The following is an 18,388-nucleotide window of genomic DNA, read 5'->3' as shown; positions in this document are numbered from 1 at the left end:
AGAGAGAGTGAAAAAAAAATAATAATGAGTTAAACTAAGAGCGGCAAAGATCCCGCCCAACCAATTATGCAAGGAAATGAAAAGCAAATACAAAGACTTTATCATTTTTTATATTTTAACAAACAAAATGCAAGGACTTTATGTGTTCCTGGCATTATCTCTAAACTAAATGCAAGGACTTGTATAATTCTTGGTATTATCAAACTAAATGCAAGGAATATTGACTCCTTGCAAATAAACCCGTTGCATATACCCAAATTTCTTGTAGTGGGTGGTAGGCTAGTCTCCTGCCAGTTCTGAACACAGGAGTGTCGAATATTTGAAGTTCATAATTAAAAACATTTATTACTCCAGTTGGAGTAGGTTTGCTTTTTGGTAAAGCAACAGCCTTCAACGGTCTTGATGAGCCTTTACTGTCTGCCGTTTGAGACGGGCTAGCCAATCCTTTACCCTGGGATTAATCAGTTGTGGCTAGTCCTTTATGACTTAGCAGAAACCTTTTGAGGATTTTTTCTTTGGTTTCCATGGGATCCTCTTCAGGTTCATGTTCTTTCCCAGTTCTTCTGCTTCTGGGGTTACGACCTTCGTCGTCATCTTTTCGGCTGAACATTGCCAATTCTCTGGTCAAGGCGTCTGGAAGATAGTTCTTGTTTCCTGCAATTAATTCAACAACATAATCATATTGGTTAAGAAATAATTGCCAGTTAGCTAATCTTCCTCTGTCAGCAGCTTTATCAAGTTTGAAATTTTTGAAATTATTTACTCTAGCACAATCGGTGCGAACAGTAAAGGGTTTTCCAAGAAAAGCTGGAGAATTTAAAATTGTTGTCTTAACAGCCAAAATTTCTTTTTCCCCTGTGGGATAATTCATTTCTGCAGGGCTGAACTTGCCACTACAAAATTTGCAGATCTTTTCAATGTTAGTTCCAGGCGTTTTTGCCAGAACCACACCGGACCAATAATTATCGCTCGCATCTGTTTGGAGGATAATTTCATCATTCTCTTCTGGTTGTTGAAGAGGAGGGAGGTTTTTGCAGAGATTTTTTATCTGCTTTACAATTTTTTCATCATCTTCTGTGAAGTTCCATTTTCTTTTGGAACTTGTCTTAGGAGATAACATTGCTGTTAACCCTGAGATTTTGGGAATGAAATCTCTCCCATAATTTATGACACCAAGGAATCTCTCTAGACTCTTAGCATCAGGAATTCTATCTGGGAATTTCTAGATCTTCTCAAGGATATGAGGTTGGAGTTTTATCACTCCATTCTTGATATTTATTCCTGGGAAATCAACTTCATCGAGGATAAAGAAGATTTCCTTTTCTCCTAGGATAATTCCATGCTGAACTATCAGCTTTACGACCTCATAGAGGTGTTTCATGTGTTCTTCTCTGTTTTTGGAGAAGACCAGGATGTCATCTATGTAGACGACGCAGAACTCTGCAACATGCTTGAAGATGTTGTCCATCTTTCTCTGGAAGATTGAGGGAGCTTGTTTTAGACCAAAAGGCATTACTAACCATTCGTAATGTCCTTATGGTGTTCCAAATGCAGTGAGAGGTACACTCTCAGGATGCATCTTGACTTGCCAAAAACCCGACTTTGCATCGAATTTTGAAAAGACTTTAGCTCCTCTGAGTTGGTTGATCAATACTCTTACTTGAGCAATTTGATAACCGTCTTTGACAGTCTTTTTGTTGACATCTCTGTAGTCAATCACCATTCTAGCTTTTCCTCTTAGATTTTCTGCATGCTTTCTCACGTAGAATGCTGGAGCATGATGAGGGCAGTGGAAGGTTGAATTAATCTCTTGTTCAGGAGATCTTCAATATCTTTTCTGAATTCTTTTTGGTCTTCCTCTTTGTACTGAGGAATAGGTTTGACATGACAGATGGCATTCATGTCATGTAATCTCAATTCACAGACCACTGGGTCTCTTCCCCAAAACTTCTGAGGGTCTACATCGATATTCTGTCCGAGTAGTTTCTTGATTTTATTAAGAGTAGGAATTTTCTGGGACTCAAGCTTATTCTGGAAGTGCTTGAGGTTATGCTCATGGATGAAACTAGCTTCTTCTTCTTCACTAGTTTCTTCTTCTTCTTCTTTAGAAGATTCTTCAACAAGTAACTCTTCTTGTTATTTGATTTGGAGTATGGGTTCAAATTTGGGTTTGTAGGGGGTAAGATCACCACCATTCTGTTGCGATCTCTGATATTGTGTAGTAAAGTTTGGACCTACTATGCTTTTGGCTTGTGTAAGCCTATCTGCCAAGAACACCCGTTCTCCTTTTCTGAAGCCTATTGCTTCTTCATCCTGAATAAATCTCTGTTGGAGAATAAAATCATTTCCCAACAAGAAATCTGAGCCTTGGCCTTCAGATTGCCAGACATTATGGATGATAAATGTTCCTCCACCAATGGTGATATGAACATTTTTTGCTACTTTATTCATGGTGAGATGACTTCCATCAAATGTGACACCAGTAGTAGTTCTTTTTTTATCTTCTTTCCAGAGTTCTTCTGGAATTGCAAATCTCTTTGCAACAGTAAATCCTGATCCATTATCTACAAAGGCATGTAGATGATATTTTTCGTGATCAGGGAATTTTAGTCCAATCTCTATGTAGTTGTTGTATCTACTAGTAGAGACGACCTTCAATTGTTGAAGCTCATTTTCTTGAGCCTGTTCCTTTGGAATGAATGGTTTACATTCTTCTGGAACAATTTCTGGTGGTTCAACCAGTTCAAAATTTTCATTTTTATCGATTTTTTCTTCATCGATAATTTCTTCCTTTATTTTGAGGAAGATGGTTCCATAATTTCTTGGAACAAGGCTTCTACCTTTTTCTCTTTTTGTTCAGAGAAATATTCTTCATATTCTTATTCTACCAATTGGCTGACAAGACCATTCTTGGTTTTTCTTCTTGCTTCAGCTATGAAGCATTCTTTGTGATAAGTCTTTTTTGACTCCTCACAAAACATAGGGAGACCATTCTTTTCATGACATAGGCAATAGTCACAAACGAATGTACCAGGGTTCACCTGATAAGAAGACATTAAGGATTCTGTCTTACTTTCTTCCCAGTTTTTGATTTTCAAAACATTCATTTGTCTGGATTCGAAGTACTCTACTTCAGAATCTGTCTCAGACTCAGATGATTCTTTTTCTTCAGACCAGGCAGAGTAAACTGACCTGTAGTCTTCTTCATCATCAGAATAGGCTATTTTGTAGCCTTTCATGTTTGCCGTTTCTACTATATGCTCATATTCTTCAAAGAGAGCTTTAGTAGATCTTTTACCCTTTTCCGGGCATTCATTGGCATAGTGCCCTTCAGCTTTACATAACCAACATCTGCAAGCTTTCATGCTTGGTTGTTTATGCTGATGAGTATTCTTCTTTTTCTTGAAGAATTTCTTTTTAGGATCTTCATCCTGATGTTTCTTGTAATTGGAACTTCTCTTGAATTTCCAATTTTTTTTTTATTACTCTTTTTGAATTTTTTAGAGTAATTCATTTCTTTCTTCTTTCTGTGGAATTTGGTTTCATGACATCCCCAGTTAGTAGGCATATCCAGTATTCCATAGCAGAAATTTTCAACTCCTTTGAGTTGTTTTTTGGCCATCTTAGCTCTAAGATTAGCTTTGCATTGCTTTTTTAGTAATTGCCGGATTCTGTCGGCAACTCCTCCAACTGAAAATCTTTCAATTGGTTTTTCAGCTATGCTTTCTCTCACAGCTGTTCTCCATGGTTCAGAGAGTTTTCTGTGCAACAGATTAACTAGATCAGTATTTTCTAGTTCACCAATTGTACAGTAATATTCTTGAAATTCATTCAAGTATTCTTCAAAATATCTCATGTCACAGATTTTGAGAGCATAGATATTTAATTTGGCCGTTTCTGTAGCCTTTTCACTCAAATTTGAGAGATCTCCATAGAACTGATCGTACAGGGGTATTGCAAAATCATACGGAGATTTCGAAGTTTTGATCTCCTTCAACCATTCTTTTCCTCTGGTTGTCTCTTTGAAAGAGAAGTAATACTTCTTTGCTACCCTAGTGAGAGTAGTTTCAAAGTACATCTGAAGATTAGGAGCTTCAAATTTTCCAAGGGTAAGAGCAGAGGCCATCATCAGGCTATCTACCCATTGGTCAAGAGTTTTTCTCTTGTCTAGAGCTTTATCCAGATCTAGCCAAATTCCATAGTTGGAAATTGGTACTCTGGGACAAATCTTTGAGAATTTCTTCTCCATTTTTGCCTGTAGGGGCTTTCTGTACAGGGAGTTTAAGCTTTCCTTTTTCTCTAATGATGGAAGTTTTGGAGCTTTCTCCTTCTTCCATTTCAATATCCTGGTACGGAAGGAGTTTTCTTTCCTTTCCTGGATTGAATTTTTTCATTTCTTCGATTAGTTTTTCTAATCGTTCAGGAGTTTCACAATTCTCAGCTTCATCATAAAGATCATAGAGCTTTTGTGCTCTAAGCATATTTACTGGTCTGTTTAGATCAGCTTCCAATTCTTCTTCAATGATAGACTCTGATGGTTCTTCAGAGTTTTTTGTACCACTAACACTAGTTTCTCTAGTGCTGTAGCTTCTTCTGAGAAGATTTTTGTTCATCTTGATATTCTCAGGACAGACATCACTTTTTCTATGATTGTCAAAATTTAGACTGATTTCTCCAGTCTTTCTACTTTCATAGATTTTTTCTTTTGCATTTTCTGCTGGTAGCTTCAAACCAGATAATTTCCATTCAATAGGAAAAGTTACTTCATTCCAAGTAACCTTGTGAATTTGTTGTGAATGGTTCTTCTGACTGGTGAGGAATCCAGTAGTAAGACCAGGGATATTTGATATCCTTGTCTTTGGCTCTACTGTGGTACTCATCAGTTTATAGTATATTCTGTATACTATTGCCAATTCTTGCATATCTTTTTCATAGAAATGCCATCTGTCTTGACTCTCAGTCTTAGACAGTGAGCTGCATCCTTCAAGCTGGTTGAGAAGTTTGGGAAGCAGTTGAAATAAGCCACTTGATTGCATAAAGATGCTTCAAGGGTTCCCAAAAGACTAGCTTGAAAATCTGTTAGTCTATTGTCTTGTAAGACACATAGAACTGAACAGTTTATGCCTTCTTGAGCAAGAAGTTTTATGCCTACTTGGACTGCTCCAATGTGTATAAATTGATAATTTTTTGCTTTTGCTCTGGCAACTTCAGCAGGAGTGATCATCAAGAGATCTGTTTCTCCTATTGTGGAAGGGGTTGTAAATTCCAATAATTTGAAATGATGGCTATCCATCAAGTCAAATGTTCCCCTTTTGTAGATTTGTTTGAAATCTAGCTTTGGAATTGAGGCATTTTTTACCTCATGCTCGATTTCGTTGTATTCGAATTCTTCAGCATTTAAGAGTTGTACTCCTTTCTTTTTTCCGAAGATGCTCATCATTTTGACATCTCGAGTTTCTTTCGGATTTTCATACCGAATACTAGTAGAACTAGTTGAGGGATCCAGAAAAATCATGTTTGGAACAGGATTCTTTTCGGGTCTTTCTAATGGTTTGAACCCATTAGCCTTCTTTGTTTTTACTGTAGGCACTTTCTTGTCCTTCAGTATAATTTTCATAGAATCCAGCGTTTTTTGCTGTTCATTGATTTTTCTACTAACACTTGTTAGCTTTTCTTCTTCCATTTTTGGAAGTTCCTTGATATAATCCAATTTGTTTTCCAATTTTTCTAACTGGTGGATTATAACAGGTATTTTTTCTAGATGATCTTGATATCTAGATATTTCTTTCTGCATGTTCTGATATTTTTCATCAGAAGATTTTAATAGAGAATTCAGTCTCTCTATTATCAAATCAGACATTGTCCCCATTGGGGATTCCCCTGCTGAGCTCTTTACAAGCTTTGATACCAGTGATGTGCGGATCTAACTAATGCTCAAATAATCAAGAGGTTTTTGTTCCTCTTCCAGAACATACAAGAGATTATCAATATCTTGTTCTAATTTGTAAATTCTGGTTTGAAGTCTATAGATGATATCCCAGTAGTGAGGAGTTTCTCTATTAAGACTGTCTCTATAGTATTTCAATTTTCTCAATTTTTCTCTTTTCTTTTGCAATTCTTTGCTAGTATTTTTACAGATAACAACCAACTCAAGTCTGTCAACGATCGAAATTATGAATAGTATTTTGTACTGTTTACCTTTGAAAAGTAGAGGATGACTGTTAACACTGCATATTTAAACAAATAAAACTCTGATGGGCCCACCACATTTCAACAAAATTTTAAAAATGAAGTAGAAAGCTAAAAACCTAAACTGACAAGGACAACCAAGAAGGGTACTATTGGTAGGGGTTTTGACAAGATGGGTAGGTAGGAAGTAAAGGGAGAAAAAGTTGTGTAAAGAGGAAGAAAAGTAAGACACTGGGGTGTATGATAACTATTCTCAGGGATTTGGGGTGTATAAGCATTAACCCATTAAAATTCGTTGGCAACAATTGTAATGAACAAGACATCCAGTCAAGGACCCTCAACTGGTTCAGGAAATAATCCACGCCCTCTCCACAAAGCATCCCTTCATCGACTTTAAAAATTTGAAGATTTTTCAAGTTTGTGAAGCTTCTGCCATTCAACCGTATCTTTTGTGAATTCTCAACTACTCTCAACTCTATGGCTTTAATTTTATTTGTTCCCTAATAAACAACAATTGCATCAAATTAAGCAATTTCTTCTCATAATAAATATTTTCATTAAATTTTAAAATTATTCAAGATTTTGTAAGCAAGGATGTATTAAAATATCATAAAGCTAAATAATTTTTAACATCACTTACTGTGCTTTTCGTTCTCACAACACTTTTAAAAACAGTTTACCAAACACCTCAGCTGCTTCCTCTCACAGCAAGTTCGGAAGTGTTTCCTCTCACAGCAAGTTCGGAAGTGTTTCCTCTCACAGTAAGTTCGGAAGTGCTTCCCCTCACAGCAAGTTCGGAAGTTTTTCCCTCACAGCACAGCAATCCCAAACTAAGCATTAGTCACTATCTGCGAATGCTTTTAGATCTCAATGTAAGATGGAATTGCAAGGGACTGGTTATCTTTCCTTATCTGTTCATCATAGTGGATTAGCAGTCAATAGAAATCCTAAATGAGAGCACTTGTGGAAAGAGTAGTGGTGAGTGGTGACCCTGAAGTGTAAACTAAAGGGATTGTATATAGATATCTGACTTCCATTACATCTCTTGAATATGAATAATGCTATAGTAAAGTAAAAAAAATTTGACTCATTTACGTCAGGTTGAATTTCTTCTGTGATACGATCATCAATAAATTCAATATAACTTGTCTCATGATTGTCTAACTTGTCTCATGATTGCCTAAACCTAACTCACATTTTTGATCGGTGATGAGACGGTTAGAACATTTGTCCTTCATTAGCTTAGATTTAACTTTTAAGGTAGAGCAGGAGTTCTATTTTCTTTCAAAGTAATGCGAAAAAGACTTAGCAACGAATGATATGAAAGAATGGCAATTAGAGGTTTTTCTGGTAATTCTTTTTCATAAATTTAACTATAGTTCTAATTGTTTGAAAGATCGGTTGACAACGCTTTCATGATTAGAATTTGCACCATAAATCTAACTGTAAACGATGTTTTGTTTTTATATTCTACGCAATAATTTTATTCTCTTCGAGCTCATTTGAGGATATATATATATATATACACACACACACACGTTATCATCTACTGATCTACAGAAAATGAGAAAAACAGCCATGATTGTTTAATCTGCAAAAATCAGTTTTTACTTGGGAGTTACCCCGCGTTACTCTTGGGATTGGTCATATAACCAATATCGTTTTACCGCCTCACATGTACCTCGAGCATAAATCCATTCCCCCACTGATCAAAACCCATTGCTCTCCTCTCCCCCCCTTCACAAAATCACAAACCCATCTTTCTTAGCCAACAATGAAATCTCACGAACTCCTAAAACCTCAGACCCTTAAACCCCAAAATCTCAGACCCATCCAAACCCAATCTCTCTGTTCACTCACCCAACCAGACCCTCCACCCATCACCCACCAATCTCTCTCCTCAACTCCATCCAAACTTGTCAGTGGCAATTCATCGAACACCTTCCGCCCAACCTTCCCTCCTCTCTAGTCTCCCAAACCCTCTTCCATCTCCACCAAACCCCTCACCTTGTCTATTAATTCACATCCCACGTCGACTTTCTCCGCCTCGAAATCCAAACCCAATGCCTCGCCTTCCCCAAAATCCTCCCTAGAGCTCCTAAAGCAACTCCTCGGCAGCGGCATTGCTCCGATTCGAGACGTTTTCGACTCGCTTGCTCGTGCCCGAGTGCATTTGGGTGCGCAAAGCGGCGTCGTTTTGGACTTGCTGGTAAGTGCTTGCTGTGAATTGAAGAGGGCTGATGACGCCTTTGAGTGCTTTAGCTTGATGGCGAGTGACAATGTTATGCCTAGGACTAAGACTTGTAATGAATTGTTGAGTTTGTTTTCGAAATTAAATCGAACCGAGAGGGCTTGGGTTTTGTATGCTGACATGTTTAGGTTGAAGATCAAGTCGAGTGTTTGTACTTTTAACATCATGATTAATGTGTTGTGCAAATAAGGGAAGTTGAACAAGGCAAAGGAGTTTCTTGTATGGAGATTTTGGGGATTGAGCCTACTGTTGTTACTTATAATACTATCATTCATGGGTTTTGTTTGAGAGGAAGAGTTGGAGGGGCTCAGATGATCTTTAGTGCTATGAAAGGGAGAGCAGTTCAGCCGGATTCTTAAACGTATGGATTGCTTATTACCCTTCTTTAGTGCTATGCTGGAAATTGGGCTGCTTCCGATCGCTGTTACTTATAACACATTGATTAACGGTTATTGCAATAACGGTGATCTAAACAGGGCTTTCGGTTATAGAGATGAGATGGTGAAGAAGGGTATAATGCCGACGGTGTCAACTTACAATTTGTTGATTCATGAATTGTTCATGGAAGGTAGGGTGAGTGAAGCTGATTGGGTTTATGAAGAACGTCTTCCTGTAAGATTATGTAACCTCTTCTGTTTAGTTCTTTATATCTTTATCAGGACTGAGCCACACCATGTACACACAGTATACTTGAGTTTTAATATGACTGGAATTGATGAAAATAATGCAATCTTCATAAAGGCAGTAATGTTGCCAAGTTAATTACAGCTGGAGAATCTGCCATTTTGTGCACTAAATGTGCTTTTGCTTTTAATTGTAGTTCAATAACTTTAATAGATCTTGATACATGCTTTAGAGCAGGCATATCCAGTCACTCTAATAACACATAACTACTTCGAAAAGAAGATAAACTGGATTAATTGCGATGAGTATATGACTCTTGTCAGACTAGTTTAAAATGACTCAATCAAGTTATAACTCAAAACAAATTAAACTATTTCAATGATAATCATGATTTCTAATTGCCTCTGGATTGTTACCTGGTAAAAACAGGGGAATCCTAAGAGTTCCTAACATTTCCAACAAAAATGAACTAGGATAGAGGGTGTATGCAAGCATTAACATAATTAAAAATGAACTCACTAATGTGATTTTAGTTCAGCTTTCTTAATTGTCCCGACTTTTTCATCGATAATGCTCCCAAGCTTTAAACTTTTTGTTTTGTTTTGTTTTTGTTTTTTTTTTTTTTTCAGGTGCTAAGAAGTTTAGCTTTTACTGTGTGCTATTTGGACTTAGAAATCAATCATCTTTGGTACACTCATTTTGTGGCAAGGTAATAGACCAGGCATCTTACAACTTTGTTGAAGATTCAGGACCTTTAATTCCTAAATACCAAGGATAGTCTACATGCTTAAAAAAAAAAAACCAAGTTATGATAAGAAACAAATTAAATTAATCAGCCTGGAATCCAAAAAACTCCATTCAATGGCCTTGACTGTTGAAAGTAACAGTAACACCGTTAATCTTCTTCATCAGGGGACACTTCCATTTAGGATATCCATTGCTTGGAGTCATAGCTGAGTGTTGTCTTGTGCAACTGTGTGTGTAAATACATGCATCAGGCACCAAATGCTTTGAAAAATTACGAGAATGTACGTTTTCTGCTTTTAGTATTCAGTGCCACTGCAATGGCTTCATGTATTTAAGCTTTATTTGGAGATTGTGAATTAAGCATCTACAGATCATGTACCAGTAACCCTGACCTGTGGAGAAAAGCTTGCAATGGGCACGTTCATTGGGTACATAGTACCTGGCTTTGCCCTCACCCTTCTTGGTTTATGGCACACTGTTAACACTATCAGATCTTATTTTCTCAAAAGCCCTAGTAACTTTGGAGTAAGGTCTTGGTGCCCATTGAACTGCCCTTTTTCCAAAATTAAACACTTGGAACTCATTTTCATCTTATCTTTCTCTGTATTTGCAATTATTAAGACTTCCCTTTCTTAACTTCTCCTTCAAGCTCCACAATTTGGAGCATGCTACCATGTTCCTCCACCTTGCCATATTTGCAGGTTTATGCTTTCAGCTGAGTTTATTAATTCGTTTCAAATCCTATCTGGGGTCGTTGGATTGCTTACGGCCTCTGTTTTCTGCCAAGAGCTTTTCCTTCTCCATTTCCACTCCACTGACCATGTTGGTCTTGAAGGGCATTACCATTGGTTATTACAGCTCATAGTGTTTGCTTCTGTCATGGCAGCTTTAGCAGCAACTTGTTGCCAAACCAGTCTTCCTGCAGCAGTTGTTCTGTCTATTTCAGTTGTATTCCAAGGTTGCTGGTTTATGAACATGGGATTCATGCTCTGGGTTCCTAAGTTTGTTCCTAGGGGCATTACAATTGGTTATTGCAGTTCATAGTGTTTGCTTCGCGACAAGGTTGGTGCTTCACCATTTGCTTTGCGAATGATCCAATTTGCTCCATCAATCTTTTTGTGCAGAAAGATATTCATCGGAGGCTTGACAAAGAACACCACCTTGGGTAGGATTTTTTTATTTTTTCTATGGTATCGATCAACTTCCGACTTTGAATTTAGTACAGAAATTGATATGGGTCCATTATTGAAAACAATTATATTGATGTTAACAGCTTTGAAGTTTGATTAGGGTTGATAGTTTTGAGGGGTTTTCTTCAATTTGCTCATAATTGTCTGCTGTGTTTGTTGTATAATCTGATTGCAGAGAAGCTCAGAAAGCCTTTGGTTTTTTCTTTTTCAGTAAGATTGTGATTGTGTTTACACATATGGAGGAGTTTTTTGATTGAATATCTGAATTGTGCTTCTGGTTGCTTTAGGTTCGTGGAGAATTGCTTCTTCAGAGCCTCTTTGGATTCAGTGGAGCCTCTCCAACAAGAGCTGGCTTCAAGCTTGGCAGGTAGTGTAGAGCCTCTCCAAAGAGGTTCGTGTAGAGCCTCTTTGGATTCAGTGGAGTTCTCCAACAAGAGCTGGCTCCAAGCTTGGCATGTAGTGTTACTCAAATGTCTCAAGATGTGAGTTCTGTAAATGGCTGTTGATGCTTGGAATTTGTTATATGCATTTGTTTCGGTGAACTCTGATATTGCTGTCTCTAGAAAGATTGGGAAATAGAGGGTTTTTGTTTTTTGTTTTTTGTTTTTTTTTTATACGAGGGGATATAAAGGGTTTTGATGTTACTGTTAGTGGTGGGGATCATAATGCACAACATTCAGTTGCTTTAGTCAAATTCATTGTTGCTATTAGAGCATCTTTAGCAGACTCTCTATTTTGACTCCTTAGCTATTTTGGAGAGCATGTTTAGCTTTTTATCTATTTTAGCAGCTGCACCAGACTCCTAAGTGGCTCTCTATTATAACTTTTAGCTATCTCGCTCCTAAATATAGAGAGCGGGATGAGGCTCTCTATAATTTAAAACATTCCTTTTAAGTTATTTTATGTAATTTATAAATACATTTAAACTATTTAATCTTCATTTAAAAATAATATAAATTCAAAACTAGTTAAAATAGAGAGCATTGATGCAGACGTAATTCTAAAGTGGCTAGCTAAAATAACTTTTTAGCTACTTTAGCTAAAATTTGACTAAAAAATGGCTAGCATTGACAGGACCCGCCCCGGATTCCACCCTGGAACCCGAGGTGGCCCTGCGGGGCCCACCTTAGTGATAACTCTACCGAGAACTGGTCGAGTCACCCCTAAAGTGGACTACCCAAAACAGTAACCCACAATAGATCAGAGCCAAACAAAGAAGTGCGGAAGCTATTCGTCAACTATGCCTCGAACCACGTACGCCCGACCTCAACTAATAACGCCTGCAAACTGGGCATTTGAAAACGAAGGGCCCAGGGGAAAGTACATAAAAACGTTAGCGTGAGTGGACAAAAATAAACAAATATAAACCAAATGGATTTTATACTTTCCCACATTTATTTCTTTTGGAAATTCCCGATGCATGCAATGATTAACGAAAACAAAACAAGAGAAATTCCACTCATAAAAACCGACTAGCCCCGCTAGTCCCATATGATTTAAAAGAAAAAGTTGGAACTCCGATACTCAAGGAAAACAAGACCAGCCCCGCTGGTTAAATGAAAATCGAGCTAGCCCCGCTAGCTAAGAACAACAATCAAAGAACATAGGGGAAATGGGTTCACCATACGGGAATGGAGCCCCTCAGGCTCTACCTACCCTCGACTGCCATTCGCACATAGATTGTGCGAGGAGGAGAACTAATAACCTCAACTACCATTCGCACATAGATTGTGCGAGGAGGAGAATATAACCTCGACTACCACCCACGTGAGGAGGAGAAAGCTACCTCACTGCCACCCACAAACACAAAGTAAGTGAGGAGGAGACCTAAACACATGACCCGCGTATGGTGAAAAAGAAGATAGTCGAAAGCCAAGCAAAACTGTATAATTTCCCCACTTATTTCACAAAGTAAAAATCCAAATGTATAAAGACGTGACCCCGCACGCCAAGCTCAACTCAGGTTCAAATATAAGTAAGGTATAAATAAGTATAAAATTATACTTCCTCGAAACTCATTAATAATCTCAAATCGTCGAGTAGAAATAAATAAATAGTATAAATTGATCCGCATGAGTCAAAGTCCTCAAATCGAGCATAACGAAATTTAATTCAAATGTTCAAACCAATAAATCAATCATAAACCAAACAAAATAAAATGCTCGATAAATAAGTTGATAAATCAATATCTTAAAACATGCGGAATTTAATTTGCATGCATCAATTAAAATCAAAGGTCCACTCACAGTACTATTGGGTGACCACACAAACGAGTTCCTTTATCTAGCCGTAGCTCGCAACATTGCCCTGTACACAATTAAATTTCCGTAAACGGCAATTCGATAAAATAATTACGAACCTAAACGAAACCTGAAAATCTCTATCTCCAATACTTCTCAAATTCACCCCAAATCTCTTCCACAATTCCAATTCCTCAATTTACATATTCCAATAATGAAAACGAGGGAAATCCGACGGCCGGATGTCCCATGATTCCACCACAAAACTCCAAACTTCGAAAATTCACAAACAATTCCAAACTCCTCCAAAATTCACCAAACTTCACATATATGCCCTATGATAATTATAGAATTTAACTAGCCAGAAAATGAAATTAAAAAGCTTCCCTAGCCGCCGCTACCGCCGCCCACAGTGGCGGCACCGCCGCCACCGCCACCAGCTCCGATGGCCACCAAACTTTGGCAGCAGCACCTACTCAACACACTGATTCAACTTCTCAACTACAACATTCCCAAATAACAACTAGAAACAGTCGAAATCAATCCAAGAACACAAACCCAGAAAATTTCAAGAACCCTAATTCGATCCGGCCTCTACACTTCAAATCGCGTTACAAGACCATAGGGGAAATGATCAGTGGTAAAAACCAAACCTTCGACGAAGAAATGGGGACCGGAGGTGGCCGGAATCGCCGGGAATCGGCAAAAGTCCCAAACTGCAGCCGGAGTGGTTTAGGCTTCGATCCGTGGTTTTCCGGCCAAATCGTGGAAAACCAAGGCTGCTGGGGTGCTCGGAGGGAGGAAGCGCTCCTCTGGTGACCGGTGTCACGCCGGTTGGTGGCCGGAATCGCCGGAAATCGGAGGGAGGAAGGAAATGGTCGAACCGGAGAAGAGAGAGCTCGGGGGGGGGGGGGGGGGGGGGAGAGAGAAAGGGGAAGGGTGGGTTTCCGGAAATGGAAACCTACCCTAGGTAACTTTCTATTTTAATCAAAAATTACCATGAACAGTAACTTTACATTTTTGGCCATAACTCTCGCATACTAAGTCCGATTTTTACGTACCACATATGCACGCGCTCGGTTTAACGTCCTCTACAACTTCCATGAAGAACCTTTCCTCAAATTTTGACCCGAACAAAAGGTCAACTTTTAGGGCCACAAAAAGTACTAAACCGAAAGTAAAAGTGAAAGTAAAGGCTGTTTACCGTCCAAATGACTAGTAAACCGGTAAATTCAGGTTCGGGACGTTACAAGCATTGCTAAAGATGCTCTTACATAAGGAGAAATATATGGAAATGCACAAGATTGATGATAGACAGCTATATTTTTGCAGGTTGATGAGGTGAGCTATCCTGACAGCATCAGAAAAGTGATGATGTTGTGTTTAGTAATGGAAAGTGTTTTTCTTATTGGTTTCTACTTTGTGTTTAGTATTTGAGTGCTTAGCAGCTTTGACTTAAAATTATGTTCGTACTTGATTATGGTCTCATAAGAAAAAGCCCTCTTTTGAGCTATTTTTGGTTAAAATAGCATTCCACCACCCCCCCCCCCCCCCCCCCCCCCCACACCCCAAAAAAACCACAAGTTCTTAGCAACTTGATTTGCGATGAGTAGATGAGCTTTCTTTTTAACAATGTAAAATTTAGTATTTTCCATTTACTGATCATTTTATGATACTCATGGTTTTGCAGTGGCTAATTCTATGGTGAGTAGAGTAATTCATACTAGAGACTGTGGTGCCTGATGCTAATGGAAATGGTCAAGTTGATAACTATAGCTATGCAGAGCAACAATTGCAGCAAGTTGTCGAATCTAAGTATATCTTGAAGGATCCTTCTGCAGAACCGGTTCATTTGAAAGTGCAATGAATGTTATACAAGAACATCTGCCTTCATCTGTTGGGGCGATTTTGCCCCCTTATTTTTTATTTTTTTTAAAATTACCCAATGCCATTCCCCTAGGTATAAGAGGCAATCCTTAGTATGTGCCCATTTTTTTTCTTCCTTTCGCTCTCCTCCCCTCAGCTCTACCAGAGTTTCATAATTCTGTCTGGCTCTGAAAATTGGAGCTAAGATGCTTCTTTGGGCTTAGGGACCTGGCAGTCCAGCCCTGGCTTGGTCGGTGACGCCGTCGCCACCGCCACCGCCACCGCCATCAAGGTATTCCTCCTCTTTTACTCAGTCTTCTCAGAGATTGAAGAAAATAAACTTAGGATTGTTGAGTTTTGTACCCGAATGAGATCAAATTTCAGTCTTTTTGTGATTCTTCTAATTGCAGGCAGGATATCGGCATATTGATTGTGCTCCACTCTATGGCAATGAGAAGGAGGTGATTTTAGTCGCTTTTAGTTGCAAAACCCAATCATGCCTGATTTCAAGGGCCAAAATGGTTCAAACAGAACGAATATACATTGCATGTTGATAGTATTTGGTATCATTTGGAACTATATATTCACACATTGGACAGCTGGTACTCAATATTGACAAAAAGTTTGGCTCAATTAATCAGATATTGGCTTGGGTTCATTTGAAATTTGATTACTGAAAATGGAAGTAAAGGTGGAGTCTTTTTGTTTTGTTTATTGATTTTTATGTGTTGGTTTTGAAGGTATCAATTGGAACTGTGTAAGAAAGCTTTGGAGAACATAACTGTGTATCTAGAAACTGGTTGTGGAAAGACTCACATACCGTGTTGCTTATGTATGAACCAGTTGATGCTCAAACCTCAGAAGAACGTATGTGTGTTCTGAGTCCTGTAAGTCAAGTCCCTAGTTACTTACATTTGTAAACAAAAGGAAAAATATTAGATTTTTATATGTTTCAATGCTTGCAGAGAGATCGTTGTGGTATATATGGATCAAATTGCTCCCAATGGATTATTGCAATGGAGGTAAAAATAATACTATATTTCTTTCTTTCATATTTGAGCATATTATTGAATAACTGAAACTGAATAATTGGGGCTGAATCTTACCAGAAAAAATGTGGCTTTTTACTCTTATGCTTATGTTTTGATGTTTGCAGTACTAGAAAGAATATGGCTATCAAACAGAATAATTATGCGTATGATTTGATTGATTTCTGAACTATCATAAAAGGGACCTCTAATAAACTTCATGGATTTGTTTGGGGACCGACTTCTGATGGGAAATTTTCCATCAAGTCAGCCACCTGGTTTCAATGCAATCAGAATGTTCACCCTAAGACTAATTTGCTGAACAAAATTTGGAAGCTCAATATTCCCCCCAAAGCAAAAATTTTTGCTTCACTCCTTGTTAGAGATAGACTAAAAAGAAGAGCTAGACTTGCTTGCTTCAATGCTGGTATCAATCCTATTTGTGGCCTGTGTAATAATGATGTGGAAAATTTAGATCATATTTTTCGATCGTGCCCAAAAGTTTGGGATGTTTGGTCTATGGCTAATCTGAATCAAAGCCCTACTACCTTTAATTGTTTTGATGATTGGATTGTTTACATTTTCAAAATGCTCCAATGGATGCTTTGGAAAAATGTTTGCTTCTTTGTTGGCAAATATGGAAACAGCGTAATGATGTTTTGTTCAGGGACTCGGGGTTCAGTCCGGCTTCTGTGGTGCATGCTTCAGCCTCCTTTTGTGCTGCCTATAGGACCCATAACCCCCGTTCTGTTACGACTTCCAATAGCTTAAGTGAAGTCATTAAATGGCACCCGCCGCCTGAAAACTTTGTCAAGCTCAACTTTGATGGGTCTGTTTCTTCTTCCAACCTTGCTGCTATGGGCTTTGTTATTAGAAACCACTTTGGTGACCCCATTGTTGCTGGTTCGAGGACAATTGGATCTTCAACGGTTCCTTTGGCTGAATGTACCGCTCTAAAGAATGGCCTGTTAGCGGCTAAGCGTTTCAACCTAGACCATATTTTAGTGGAGGGTGACTCGTCCCTAATCATCAACTGTGTCAACCTCAAGTGTGAAGCTCCCTGGATGTTAAAATCTCTACTCCAAGACATAGCTTCTATTGCTAATTCCTTCGACAGTAGCTCCTTCTCTCATGTTTTTCGGGAAGCGAACTTCTTAGCTGATGCTGTTACGTCTCCGGGATCAGGAAATTATGGAGTTGTGAAGATACGACTGAGAACCCTAGAACCTGAGAACAGAGGAAGAAGACGAAGGAAGAGAGAGAGAGAGAGAGCTAAACGATATTGAGTATTTCACTGAGTGTTTGTTACAGGAAAAAATGCTTAGCTAATCTAATTACAAAATGCTGATTGGCTTTTATACTATTCATGCATAACAGATTGCCTAATTTCCACTAACTAATTCCTAACTGAATGGTTGGATTAGTATAACATGTGTTTACTGGCTCGTTGACGCAACTGGTACTATTAGCTGGCTCCCATCATTAGCTGGCTTCCATCATTTGAGTCATGACTTGAACTTGTAACACGTGTAGTCTCTTGATCAGATTGCAAAGTTGTACTTTGATCTGGTTGACCTTGAGTCTGACTAATGGATGAATCTTCACTCTTCATCTTAACCTCCTAGAGTTTGGTTGCAGTTTCTCCCTGTTTTGGCACTCTCTGCCCTTTATTGGGACAAGTTTAGCTTTGGTTGCCCGAGGGGCTTTTCGTTGTAATTTTCTTCTTTCTACTAAAAAAAAAAAATGCCTCAGTACATCAAATAGTTATTACTAGCTGCGTGATTGGCTGAGACCTTCTAAAGCTGTGTTCTTTCAGATTTTGAACCTCGATATGTTTTTAAAGACGATGGAGAGAGAGGTTAGAAGAAGATGAAGCGGAAGAGGTTTGTTTTTCATCATCTATCATAGCTTCAGTTTGGTTGAATCAATTATAAAATGCATGATTTCCTCAGTCCTTGATGCTTTGCTTTGTTGAATCCAGGAGATTGAGTACCATATTAGGAGAGTTGCTAGGACTGAAGACCACTAAATGCTGAAGAATGGAGTGGATTTATGTTATTATGCACATATATGGTCGAGTAATGTTTAAATGTAGTGTTATGAACGTTGTCCAATAGCACTGGTAGTAGTATATATATCAAGTTCACAGATTTAGTTTCCTTTTGACACATTGAACTGTAAGAGTATACTATCTATACCTTGTTTATTTAACCTATCTCTAGAATTCTCAAGTCTCAACATTTTCCCCAGATA

General features: G+C 38.3%; 1 protein-coding gene, 1 long non-coding RNA gene and 1 pseudogene across 9 annotated transcripts in view; 2 read left to right on the top strand and 1 right to left on the bottom strand.

The window, feature by feature from the left end:
- The window catches only part of LOC112169292 (disease resistance protein RUN1), an 88,423-nt gene that overhangs the window by 62,674 nt on the left and 7,361 nt on the right, over nt 1-18,388 (bottom strand). The gene's annotated exons all lie outside the window — the stretch shown is intronic.
- On the top strand, nt 10,223-11,313 carry LOC112170892 (annotated as a pseudogene).
- LOC112169306 lies at nt 11,398-18,350 on the top strand. Of its 3 annotated transcripts, XR_005800968.1 has the most exons (8): nt 11,398-11,483; nt 14,574-14,582; nt 14,932-15,399; nt 15,518-15,568; nt 15,848-15,994; nt 16,073-16,129; nt 17,952-18,018; nt 18,117-18,350. It is a non-coding gene; the product is annotated as an uncharacterized LOC112169306 (long non-coding RNA). The 3 variants fall into 3 exon arrangements; XR_005800967.1 differs by lacking the exons at nt 11,398-11,483; nt 14,574-14,582 and having other exon boundaries at nt 14,818-15,399; XR_002924615.2 differs by lacking the exons at nt 11,398-11,483; nt 14,574-14,582 and having other exon boundaries at nt 14,818-15,399; nt 17,938-18,018.

Source organism: Rosa chinensis, chromosome 6, assembly GCF_002994745.2.
Source record: "Rosa chinensis cultivar Old Blush chromosome 6, RchiOBHm-V2, whole genome shotgun sequence".
Taxonomy (NCBI): Eukaryota; Viridiplantae; Streptophyta; class Magnoliopsida; order Rosales; family Rosaceae; genus Rosa; species Rosa chinensis.
Note: the sequence above shows the minus strand (reverse complement) of the source record. Positions and strands in the feature narration are given on the sequence as shown.